Raw genomic sequence first — 11,089 nt, 5'->3', positions numbered from 1 at the left:
GTGGGCTGCCACACTACCCAGACTGCACACTGCTGGGCTACACACTGGTAGGCTACACACTACTGAGCTACACACTAGTGAGCTGCACACTACTGCCCCAAGGCTACACACACTGCTGGGCTGCACACTGGTGGGCTACACACTAATGAGCTACACTGCTGGGCTACACACTATTGAGCTACACACACTGCTGATGTGCAGGCAGTATTTTAGGAATAAAACAAATGTGCGAGATTCAGACAACCTGTTTGGTTTGCTTCATACAGCCGCAGCTCATAGACATATGTAGAATGATCATGGCCTCTTGAACTACATTTGTGTGGCTCGTAATGTGTTGAGTTGACATTTTGGCACCAATGCAAACAATGCCAATAAAGATGTAAAAATGCAAGAGACCATATTGTGCCTGTAGAGGAGTGATGTAGAGACTCTCTATATGGCTCTGGAAGTGGTAGGTATGATACCTGTCAATCACAAGGGAGCTCCACCCTGCTTTATATCTTAAGAGTCTATTTGACTCTCAATGGGACTATAATTTACCAAATGGATATCACGCAGTATTGAAAAAGACTTGAAACTAGCGATTGAGACCATAAACTCTTGTTCACAATGTTGAAATACTATATAAAGTGAGAAATAGGGTAATTTTCTCATTTAGCATACAATCAGATTTCGTTTTGAAACCAGAGATACACGTTTAAGGCAACTTCCTCATTGGCTCTCCAGAAAAATACCAATATCTATACGAAACGCAAAGCTAACCATTGCCTCTGTATCACCACAATCACAATTCAGAAGAAGCTATATGACACAAACAAAGATATGTCCAGCATGAGTACTTAAGTGGCCGAAGTTTGAAACCTCCATCCAGAGCTACTGGCAACTGAAACCCTGGAGGCAGGAGAAAGTGGAGCAACATCCTTGCTTGGCATTAAAATCAACCTACAGCTGCTGGAGTACTTTAAATAATACCTAGATAATAAAATCACTCTTTAGCCTGTGATTAAATATAAATATTCTCTGTTTTCATTCCAAAGCAACCACCTTGTAATGTGCAGGCAGCCAGCCCAGGAGGGTCTATCTCATTGTGAACATTTGAATCGTCAAGAATAATTATTTTGTGAGCTTTTGCTTAATGATGTGTTGTGTATATGTAAAATAGGTGGTTTGGATTGCCAAATCGAGTGGATAGCAAAAAGTCAAAACTCAGTATTTGATGGTGCTGCTGACTGTGATGTTCCAGTACTGCAAAATGGAAGTGAAGAATGAGCTGTTTTTAAAAATAGACAACAGTGGATTATACAAGCGGCCTGCACTTTGGTTTTCCGTAAACCTTTTGATGCTTTGTGAATATTCAAGGCTGGAGTCTCAATCATGAATTGTATTGAAATGGTGTCGCCTACATTGAGTCAACAATGTAAAAAGTGGGCTAAAGAAGAATATTATCAGACACATTCACAAGAACTCTCACTGAAAGAAAGAAATGTAATTTTCTTCTCACGACACGCTCAACAACATGAAGCTTTGAACACCCAATAAGTTTCAGACAAGTCTTTCTCTCTCTGCCAAGCTTCAGCAATCCTTTGCAGATCTTTGGCAGCTCATTTAATAAAAATAAAAAATACATGAGTTTCCTCATGCTGTTAATCATGCCCCCCTGAACCCCTGCCGCCCCTCCTCTCTGTGATAACTGATCAAAGCTCATCATGAATGCAGTCAGCGATTTGGCACTAGTTGTGTGGCGAGTTCATAAGGTGAATTCCTATTTGAGCCCAATTACCCTCCCTTCAAAAAGACCCTCCATCCTATTTGTCTGTGGACGGGATCATTTCATAGTGGCTGAGTCTACGATGAGCCGGTAGGGCCGCTCATGTGTGAACACACCCCGAACAGAAGTCACAATCCAGGCACTTTTGAAAACCAGCCCATAAACACTGGCAGAAGGCAAAAGATGCTTGCGGAGGCAGTAAGTGTAGTCAAAGTGAAGCGCAAGTGTTGGTGGAGGAGGCAGTGGTCCCTTCAGGAGAGACCCAGGCCTTATGTTGAGTCATTACTCTATTAGGCCTCATGACAGAGATAAGGACCAGCATGTTTCAAAGTGATAGCTGACCTCTGCGTTTTACCCATCCCACCGCCAACATGCCCACGGCAGCCGCCGTTTCTCACACACACACACACACACACACACACACACACACACACACACACACACACACACACACACATGGTCACACAGGGGTGCAGACACGAGTAAACCCACCCACCCTCACACCCACCCACACATGTTTGTGCTCAAGAAAAAAAAATCAACAACACAGAGAGAGCCACATGAGAACACAGTTTCCATGTTTGAGCATCATTAACACACACACACACACGCACAACAGATGCAGCACACATCTGCGCTTGTGTGCACAAAGAAAGAAGCAGCCCACATGCATAAAAGATGCATTCCCCACCAGATCATCCTATGAGTAAGCTACAATGAGCAAAACTACAATGAATCTGTGGCTGTTTTTGGCTGCAACACTGAGTTTCCTAAAGTAAATAATAGGTGGTAAAAAGTTGGAAAATACATGAGTGAAGAAAATGTGAATTGTAGTAGGAAGTGACCAAAGGCAATTCAAACTAAATTAATTATGTGGTATCGTTCACAAGTTGCTTTGGCTTTGTCCACAGAAAACTACGACTTCAGAGGCAGAGGGTTGAATTGGTAAAATGCGTGGGTGAGGACGTTCATCCGACTATCATCTTACTAATTTTAAGCTGATATTTTTCATTTCCAACTGGGCGAACCAAAGTGCAGAGTTTCCTCATGCACTAACTCAATCAAGGCCGTATCGTCTTCCCACTGAAGAAGGGAAGGAGAGATGGGGTTCCAGGCTATATATTATAAACAAAGTGCTGCGGTTACGATATGAGTTCATCACATATGCTTCGGTTACCACATGCTAAGAATATGAGTAATCATGCATTCCTGGACGAGACCCGAGCAATCCGTACATCCTTCGGAAAAAGAACTGTTTAATTTACAGAGCAAACCACCTCAAGACCATTCTGGAGCAAGAAAACCAACACATTTTTCAACCAAGATGAGAAATGCTTAGTTTGGTACAACAAGATCATTTCAGCTCTCCTGGAAACAATATGTGATAAACCAGGCCGCACACATAAAGCCCCTATCATATCCTCCGAAACCTCACCGATGGTAAAAGTTCCTCGGCGTCAGTCCACGAGCATTTTAGCCGGATCCAGCATGTTAGATCCCACCACATCCAGTACGTGTTGGATTTGGGTCACTTGGCATGCTCACCGGGTTATGCATTTCTGATTATGTGGGGCAGATGCAAGCTTTTTTTAAATTGTACTATTCTGATTTTCAATAACTCTATCCTTCATTAATTTGATTAGACTGTTGGGCATAGTGTTCACTTAGTGTCAGCCCCGGCCAGCTGCAAGACCAGCCTTATCCATCTGACCTTGTGGGTCAACCAGGTTCAATGTGTGTGTGTGTGTGTGTGTGTGTGTTTAAGCAGTGTGTGCCTGTGGGTTGCAGTGCTCTTAATAAGACTGAATTCAAACAGGAGCTGTTGTCCACAGGGTGGCAGGTTACCACCAGGTGGGCATCCATATGTCACTGAAGCCATCTTCTGCACTTCGGCTTGATCCTTATCCTATGCTTTGATACATTTGGCCTCCATCACCCTTCAAAGCCACAAGAAAAGAAGCAAACTATGCTTACTTATCATAGTGACTGAGGCTTCATCCAGCTCTGGTGGCCGAAGAAAAACAAATGGAGCTATTTAACCATTGTGTCTGTTGCCTTTCTTTCATTTGCATGATTTTTTTAAAGTCAACACAGTAAAATAGTTACAGTAGATCAAGGGTGTCAAACTCATTTTCACCGTGGGCCATATCAGCATCATGGCCGCCTCTTAAAGGGCCAGTACTGAAACATAAATATATAAACTACTCACACATATTGTTAAATAACTCTCTTTGCATTTGATTATTGTTTATTTGAGTGTAAAAATGATATACATAAGAACATTTCTCAAATGTTATAATATAATTCCAATTAATTTGAAACCTTCAAAATAAAAGCACAGTATATTCTTCTTAAATGTCTTTAAGAAAAGGTGATCATATGTCTTTCAAGCCGTCAGGGGGCCACATCAAAAGAAAATGTCTCTAATATTATAACATCAATCCATTTACTTTGAAACCTTCAAAATAAAAGCAAGGGATAGTTTTCTTAAATGTCTTTAAGAAAAGGTGATCTTATGTCTTTCAAGCTGTCAGGGGCCACATCAAATGACGTGTCGGGCCGCATTCGGCCCGCGGGCCTTGAGTTTGACACATGTGACCTAGGTACTGTTTAATCTTGTGTGAGCAGTATGCATCCCTTCGCAGTGGCAATTTCATAGTCGAGGAAGTTATACTGAGACGTGATTATTGCTTGTTGAAAACTTAACCCAATACCCCGCCGAGATGATTTGAAATATAGTCAGCTATGGCAATTTTTGCCAGTCTCCTACGAGACTATAATCTTTGTAAATATTAAACCCTAAGATGGATAGTAAAATGATCTTGGATCATCTTCTATTCAAAAAATCCACACAAAAGTTCAGTTTTCCTTATAATGTGCAATCTCCTACGAGACTATAATCTATGTAAATATTATACCCTAAAATGGATTGTAAAATGTTCTTGGATCATCTTCTATTCACAAATTCAATGAGAAAAACCTACGTTTGGGCTATAATGTACGATATTTTTACCAAGCTCATGATCAAATATTTTTTTCCATTGTTATCCTTTCTTACCACAGTGGTCTCATAAAGTAAGTAAGGATAACGGTCGAATTCTTCCCGCCTTGAGTTCAAATACATGGAGAAGGCGTGGTCTGTAATCAACGAGCCAGTCAAATACACCATTGTCATTACCTCAAACCCTATTAGGGTGAGGTAATGCACCATGTGCTGTGTGACTGTTGACCTAGGTACTGTTTAATCTTGTGTGAGCAGCATGCATCCCTTCGCAGTGGCAATTTCATAGTCGAGGAAGTTGTACTGAGACATGATTATTGCTGGTTGAAAACTTAACCCAATACCCCGCCGAGTTGACTTGAAATATAGTCAGCTATGGCAATTTTTGCCTATAATCTATGTAAATATTATACCCTAAAATGGATTGTTAAATGTTTATGGATCATCTTCTATTCACAAATTCAATGAGAAAATCCTAAATTTGGGCTATAATGTACGATATTTTTACCAAGCTCATGATCAAATATGTTTTTCCATTGTTATCCTTTCTTACCACAGTGGTCTCATAAAGTAAGTAAGGATAACGGTCGAATTCTTCCCGCCTTGAGTTCAAATACATGGAGAAGGCGTGGTCTGTAATCAACGAGCCAGTCAAATACACCATTGTCATTACCTCAAACCCTATTAGGGTGAGGTAATGCACCGTGTGCTGTGTGACTGTTGACCTAGGTACTGTTTAATCTTGTGTGAGCAGCATGCATCCCTTCGCAGTGGCATTTTCATAGTCGAGGAAGTTGTAATGAGACATGATTATTGCTGGTTGAAAACTTAACCCAATACCCCGCCGAGTTGACTTGAAATATAGTCAGCTATGGCAATTTTTGCCAGTCTCTTACGAGACTATAATCTGTGTAAATATTATACCCTAAAATGGATTGTAAAATGTTCTTGGATCATCTTCTCTTCAAAAAGTCCACACAAAAGTTCAGTTTTCCGTATAATGTGCAATCTCCTACGAGACTATAATCTATGTAAATATTATACCCTAAAATGGATTGTAAAATGTTCTTGGATCATCTTCTATTCACAAATTCAATGAGAAAAACCTACGTTTGGGCTATAATGTACGATATTTTTACCAAGCTCATGATCAAATATGTTTTTCCATTGTTATCCTTTCTTACCACAGTGGTCTCATAAAGTAAGTAAGGGTAACGGTCGAATTCTTCCTGGCTTGAGTTCAAATACATAGAGAAGGCGTGGTCTGTAATCAACGAGCCAGTCAAATACACCATTGACATTACCTCAAACCCTATTAGGGTGAGGTAATGCACCATGTGCTGTGTGACTGTTGACCTTGGTACTGTTTAATCTTGTGTGAGCAGCATGCATCCCTTCGCAGTGGCAATTTCATAGTCGAGGAAGTTGTACTGAGACATGATTATTGCTGGTTGAAAACTTAATCCAATACCCCGCCGAGTTGACTTGAAATATAGTCAGCTATGGCAATTTTTGCCTATAATCTATGTAAATATTATACCCTAAAATGGATTGTTAAATGTTTATGGATCATCTTCTATTCACAAATTCAATGAGAAAATCCTAAATTTGGGCTATAATGTACGATATTTTTACCAAGCTCATGATCAAATATGTTTTTCCATTGTTATCCTTTCTTACCACAGTGGTCTCATAAAGTAAGTAAGGGTAACGGTCGAATTCTTCCCGGCTTGAGTTCAAATACATAGAGAAGGCGTGGTCTGTAATCAACGAGCCAGTCAAATACACCATTGACATTACCTCAAACCCTATTTGGGTGAGGTAATGCACCATGTGCTGTGTGACTGTTGACCTAGGTCAAGGGTGTCAAACTCATTTTCACCGTGGGCCATATCAGCATCATGGCCGCCTCTTAAAGGGCCAGTACTGAAACATAAATATATAAACTACTCACACATATTGTTAAATAACTCTCTTTGCATTTGATTATTGTTTATTTGAGTGTAGAAAATGATATACATAAGAACATTTCTCAAATGTTATAATATAATTCCAATTAATTTGAAACCTTCAAAATAAAAGCACAGTATATTCTTCTTAAATGTCTTTAAGAAAAGGTGATCATATGTCTTTCAAGCCGTCAGGGGGCCACATCAAAAGAAAATGTCTCTAATATTATAACATCAATCCATTTACTTTGAAACCTTCAAAATAAAAGCAAGGGATAGTTTTCTTAAATGTCTTTAAGAAAAGGTGATCTTATGTCTTTCAAGCTGTCAGGGGCCACATCAAATGACGTGTCGGGCCGCATTCGGCCCGCGGGCCTTGAGTTTGACACATGTGCAGTAGATCATTCATTATACGTTGCATATCTGGGGAATTTCTCAACACACGCTCCGAAGCATAAAACATATTTTTCAGTTAAACTACTGACGCACTTAAATGATAAAGAGTGGCTATACAAATACCATCAGTCACATTTGTTTTTCAGGTATTTAATGACTTCAGGTATTGAAGTATTTGCATCGAGTTACAATATGATTTGTTGTGGAAACTCTTTCATTAATAGTTCTACACTTTGCATTTAGACCGGTAAGATTTGGCCCAAGCCTGAATAGTCCCAGAAATCTGTTGGGGATCGTGGTTTGTTTTGAGCGACTTAGAGTTGGAGGGGTACTTCTTTTGTGTGAATTGGGTGAACGACTTATTTTCACCAGTATGAGATACGGCGTTTATCGCAGCTTTCTTTCTTCCATAAAAACCCTTAAAGTGCTGCAGTTTCAACCTTTTTTTACGAGCACATACGACATTATGGAAAGAGATGGCGCGGCTGTGTCCAGACGCCGTCGAGGTAGCTCCGCGGAGATTGTGCGCTCTTTTAGTTTTTGTGTTTATTTTTAATGTTTTCTTTGCCACAAACACATCGGCACTAACAGCATACGACCACAGCACACTTTTGGACATAAACTTTTGCGCAAAACAAGGGTTTTTGTCCACTTTTTCCATCGATCCAGCGTGGCGGCAGAGATCGACGAGCGAACCACATCAACAACAGTGGAGCCGCTATTACGGGAGACGAAAACATCGAGGGAAACGGAGCGGAATTCGGAACAGACTGAGAGTTCAAGCCCACCTCTGCCCAGCATCCTTCTTGCTAACGTCCAGTCTCTGGAAAATAAGATGGATGATGTTAGGGCAAGGATCAGATTCCAACGGGACATGAGGGACTGTAATATCTTTTGTCTGACGGAAACGTGGCTGACCCCGCTGGTGCCGGATCGAGTCATATGCCCAACCGAGTCCTTCTGTTTTCCGTGCAGACAGAACGGAAGAGTCTGGTAAATCTAAGGGTGGAGGGTTTGCTTCATGACGAACAACATGTGGTGCGACCCCAAGAACATTAAGACTCTTTCTCGTTCCTGCTCGCGAACCTGGAACATCTGACGATCTCATGCCGTCCATTCTACCTTCCCCGGGAGTTCAGCTCGGTCATCACCACAGCCGCTCACATTCCACCACAAGCGGACACCGACGTAGCACTATCGGACCTACATGATGTGTTATGTCGGCATCAGAACAAGTATCCCGACGCGGCTGTGGTGGTGGCTGGGACTTTAATAGGCAAACCTAAAAAAGTCATGCCGAACTTTCACCAGCACATTACGTGTGCTACCAGAGGAAAAGAACGTTGGACGACTGCTATCGCCATTCAAGAGAGGCTACAAGGCTGTCTCTCTCCTCCGCTCGGAAAATCAGACCATGCCGCCATTTTTCTGCTTCCGGGTACCGCAAAAGATCGCTGGAAGCGGTAGTGACGAGGAACGGAAGCGGTGGTCTGACCAATCAGAGGCTGAGCTACAGGACGCTCTGCGTGTCGTCGACTGGGACATGATCCAATCCAGTTCCAGTGACGCCAGCGAGTTTATGAAGTAGCAATGAGCCTCATAGCAACGCTTAACGGACACCATCGTCCCCACGGTAAAAGTTAGGGTCTTTCCTAACCAAAAGCCGTGGGTTGATAGATCCATCCGTGAAGCTGTGAACGCCTGCACTGCTGCCTATAACTCCGGTCTTGTATCCGCAACATGGACGAGTACAAGGCAGCGGTCTATGGACTGAGGAGGCGGTGAAGGAAGCCAAAGGAGGTACCGAGACAGAGTGGAATCACAGATGGAGCAGCGCGACACCAGGCGCCTATGGCAGGGGCTACGGACTATCACAGACTACCAGAGCAGACCCCGCTATGGTGAGTGCCGACGCATCCCTAGCGGACGACCTGAACTCATTTTATGCACGGTTTGAGGCTAGCAACAAGAGCGCTAGCTCGCCGGCTAACAACAACACCGTTAGCGTAGCCGAGGTGAGTTCTACCGCTGGGGATGAACACACACTCTCTGTGACCGAGCACAGTGTGAGGAGGGCTCTGTTGAGGGTGAACACCAGGAAAGCTGCAGGTCCAGATGGCATATCTGGGCGAGTACTGAAGACCTGTGCTAACCAGCTAGCTCCAGTGTTCACCACAATATTCAACCTCTCCCTGGCTGAGTCCGTGGTCCCCGCCTGCTTCAAGAGATCCACTATTGTCCCTGTGCCCAAGAATGCTTCTCCAGCATCTATGAATGACTACCGACCGGTGGCCCTCACCTCGGTGGTCATGAAATGCTTTGAGAGGCTGATAAAGGACTACATCTGCGCCTTCCTCCCTTCCTCCATGGACCCGCTGCAGTTGCTTATCGCCCAAACAGATCCACAGATGATGCTGTCTCCCAGGTACTGCACACCACACTCTCTCATCTGGACAGCCAGAAGGGGGGCTATGTGAGACTGCTGTTCATTGATTATAGTTCAGCTTTCAACACCATAGTCCCCTCCAGACTGGCCGGCAAGCTGATTGAGCTGGGACTGAACTCTCCTCAGAGTGCTTGTATCCTGGACCTCCTGACCTCCAGTCCACAGGTGATCAGGGTGGGCAGACACACCTCAAATCCCTCACCCTGAACACAGGATCCCCCCAGGGTTGCGTCCTCAGCCCCCTACTGTACTCCCTGTACACACATGACTGTGTGGCCAGGTTCAGCTCCAACACCATCATCAAGTTTGCGGATGACACAGTGGTGGTGGGCCTGATCTCCGACAACGACGAGAAGGCCTACCTGGAGGAAGTTGCTGATCTGTCACTCTGGTGCCGGGACAACAGCCTCATCATGAATGTCACCAAAACTAAGGAGCTGATTGTGGACTTTAGGAGGGTACAACAACAGAGGACGTACTCACCACTGGGGATTAACGGGACTACTGTGGAGAGGGTGAGCGGGTATAAATACCTGGAGTCCACATCACCGAGGATCTGACATGGTCAACAAACACAGACACTCTGGTGAGAAAGGCAAGGCAGCGCCTCTACCACCTCAGGCAGCTGAGGAAATTTAAAGTTTCCCAGAGGATCCTTCAGTCCTTCTACTCTGGAGCTGTAGAGAGCGTCCTGACAGGAAGCATCACAGCCTGGTTTGGCAACTGCTCCGCTCAGGACAGGAAGGTTTTGCTGAGAGTAGTGCGTTCGGCTGAACGCACTATTGAACTACACTCCCACCCTGCAGGACTTGTACACCAGGAGGTGCAGAACCAGAGCCGGCAGGATCATGAAGGATCCTCACCACCCCAACAACAGACTGTTTCAGCTGCTGCGGTCAGGCAGGCGCCTCCGTAGTCACGCTGCAAGAACAGAGAGACTGAGACGGAGTTTCTTTCCTCAGGCCATCAGGACTGTGAACTCCGACCTCACCAGGACCCCCACATAGACCCACACAACTGCCCCTCTTAGGCACACACACACACACACACACACTTACTGTAAATATTGTGTTGTTTTTTATTGTAAATAGTGTGTACTTGTTGCCCTTGCACATTCCTGCTGAGCATTGCCACTTTAATTTCACTGCACACCCTGTGTGTGTATGTGACAAATAAAACATCTTGAATCTTGAATCTTGAATATGTTTTTCAATTGCACTCGTTAAAAAAAATCCATTTTGTGATGAAAAAGGCTAGAGCAGCGTATCGATAGTGCTTAGATGATCAGAAATAAACAGGTGCACTTCCATCTCCACGATCCCTGAAGATCTACACAGGCTATCTCTCCAAACCAGCCCTGCTCTGTCAGCTCGACCATTTGCCAATACAAACATATGAGCAACATTGCAATATTAGGAGATGACCTCACCAGAAAACCCACTGATGTGTGTCCTTTATGTCTGCTGTCTGATGCTGTAGGTCAGGAATGCAGCTCAATCATGCCACAATATGTTTCACCAACTTGTCCT

The 11,089-nt window shown here is 43.7% G+C and overlaps 4 non-coding genes across 4 annotated transcripts; all 4 read left to right on the top strand.

Moving 5' to 3' along the window:
* The first annotated feature begins 4,401 nt into the window (after nucleotides 1-4,401).
* LOC130194546 (U4 spliceosomal RNA) lies at nucleotides 4,402-4,542 on the top strand. Its single transcript, XR_008831875.1, has one exon. It is a non-coding gene; the product is annotated as a U4 spliceosomal RNA (small nuclear RNA).
* Nucleotides 4,543-5,032: 490 nt separating this feature from the next.
* Nucleotides 5,033-5,179, top strand: LOC130194549 (U4 spliceosomal RNA). The gene has a single exon (XR_008831877.1). It is a non-coding gene; the product is annotated as a U4 spliceosomal RNA (small nuclear RNA).
* A 349-nt stretch (nucleotides 5,180-5,528) lies between these two features.
* LOC130194548 (U4 spliceosomal RNA) lies at nucleotides 5,529-5,669 on the top strand. Its single transcript, XR_008831876.1, has one exon. It is a non-coding gene; the product is annotated as a U4 spliceosomal RNA (small nuclear RNA).
* Nucleotides 5,670-6,159: 490 nt separating this feature from the next.
* LOC130194550 (U4 spliceosomal RNA) lies at nucleotides 6,160-6,306 on the top strand. The gene has a single exon (XR_008831878.1). It is a non-coding gene; the product is annotated as a U4 spliceosomal RNA (small nuclear RNA).
* Nucleotides 6,307-11,089: the final 4,783 nt, after the last annotated feature.

The sequence above is a fragment of the Pseudoliparis swirei genome, chromosome 5 (genome assembly GCF_029220125.1).
Source record: "Pseudoliparis swirei isolate HS2019 ecotype Mariana Trench chromosome 5, NWPU_hadal_v1, whole genome shotgun sequence".
NCBI lineage: Eukaryota > Metazoa > Chordata > Actinopteri > Perciformes > Liparidae > Pseudoliparis > Pseudoliparis swirei.
The sequence above is the reverse complement of the archived record's forward strand: the minus strand, read 5'-3'. Positions and strand labels throughout refer to the sequence as shown.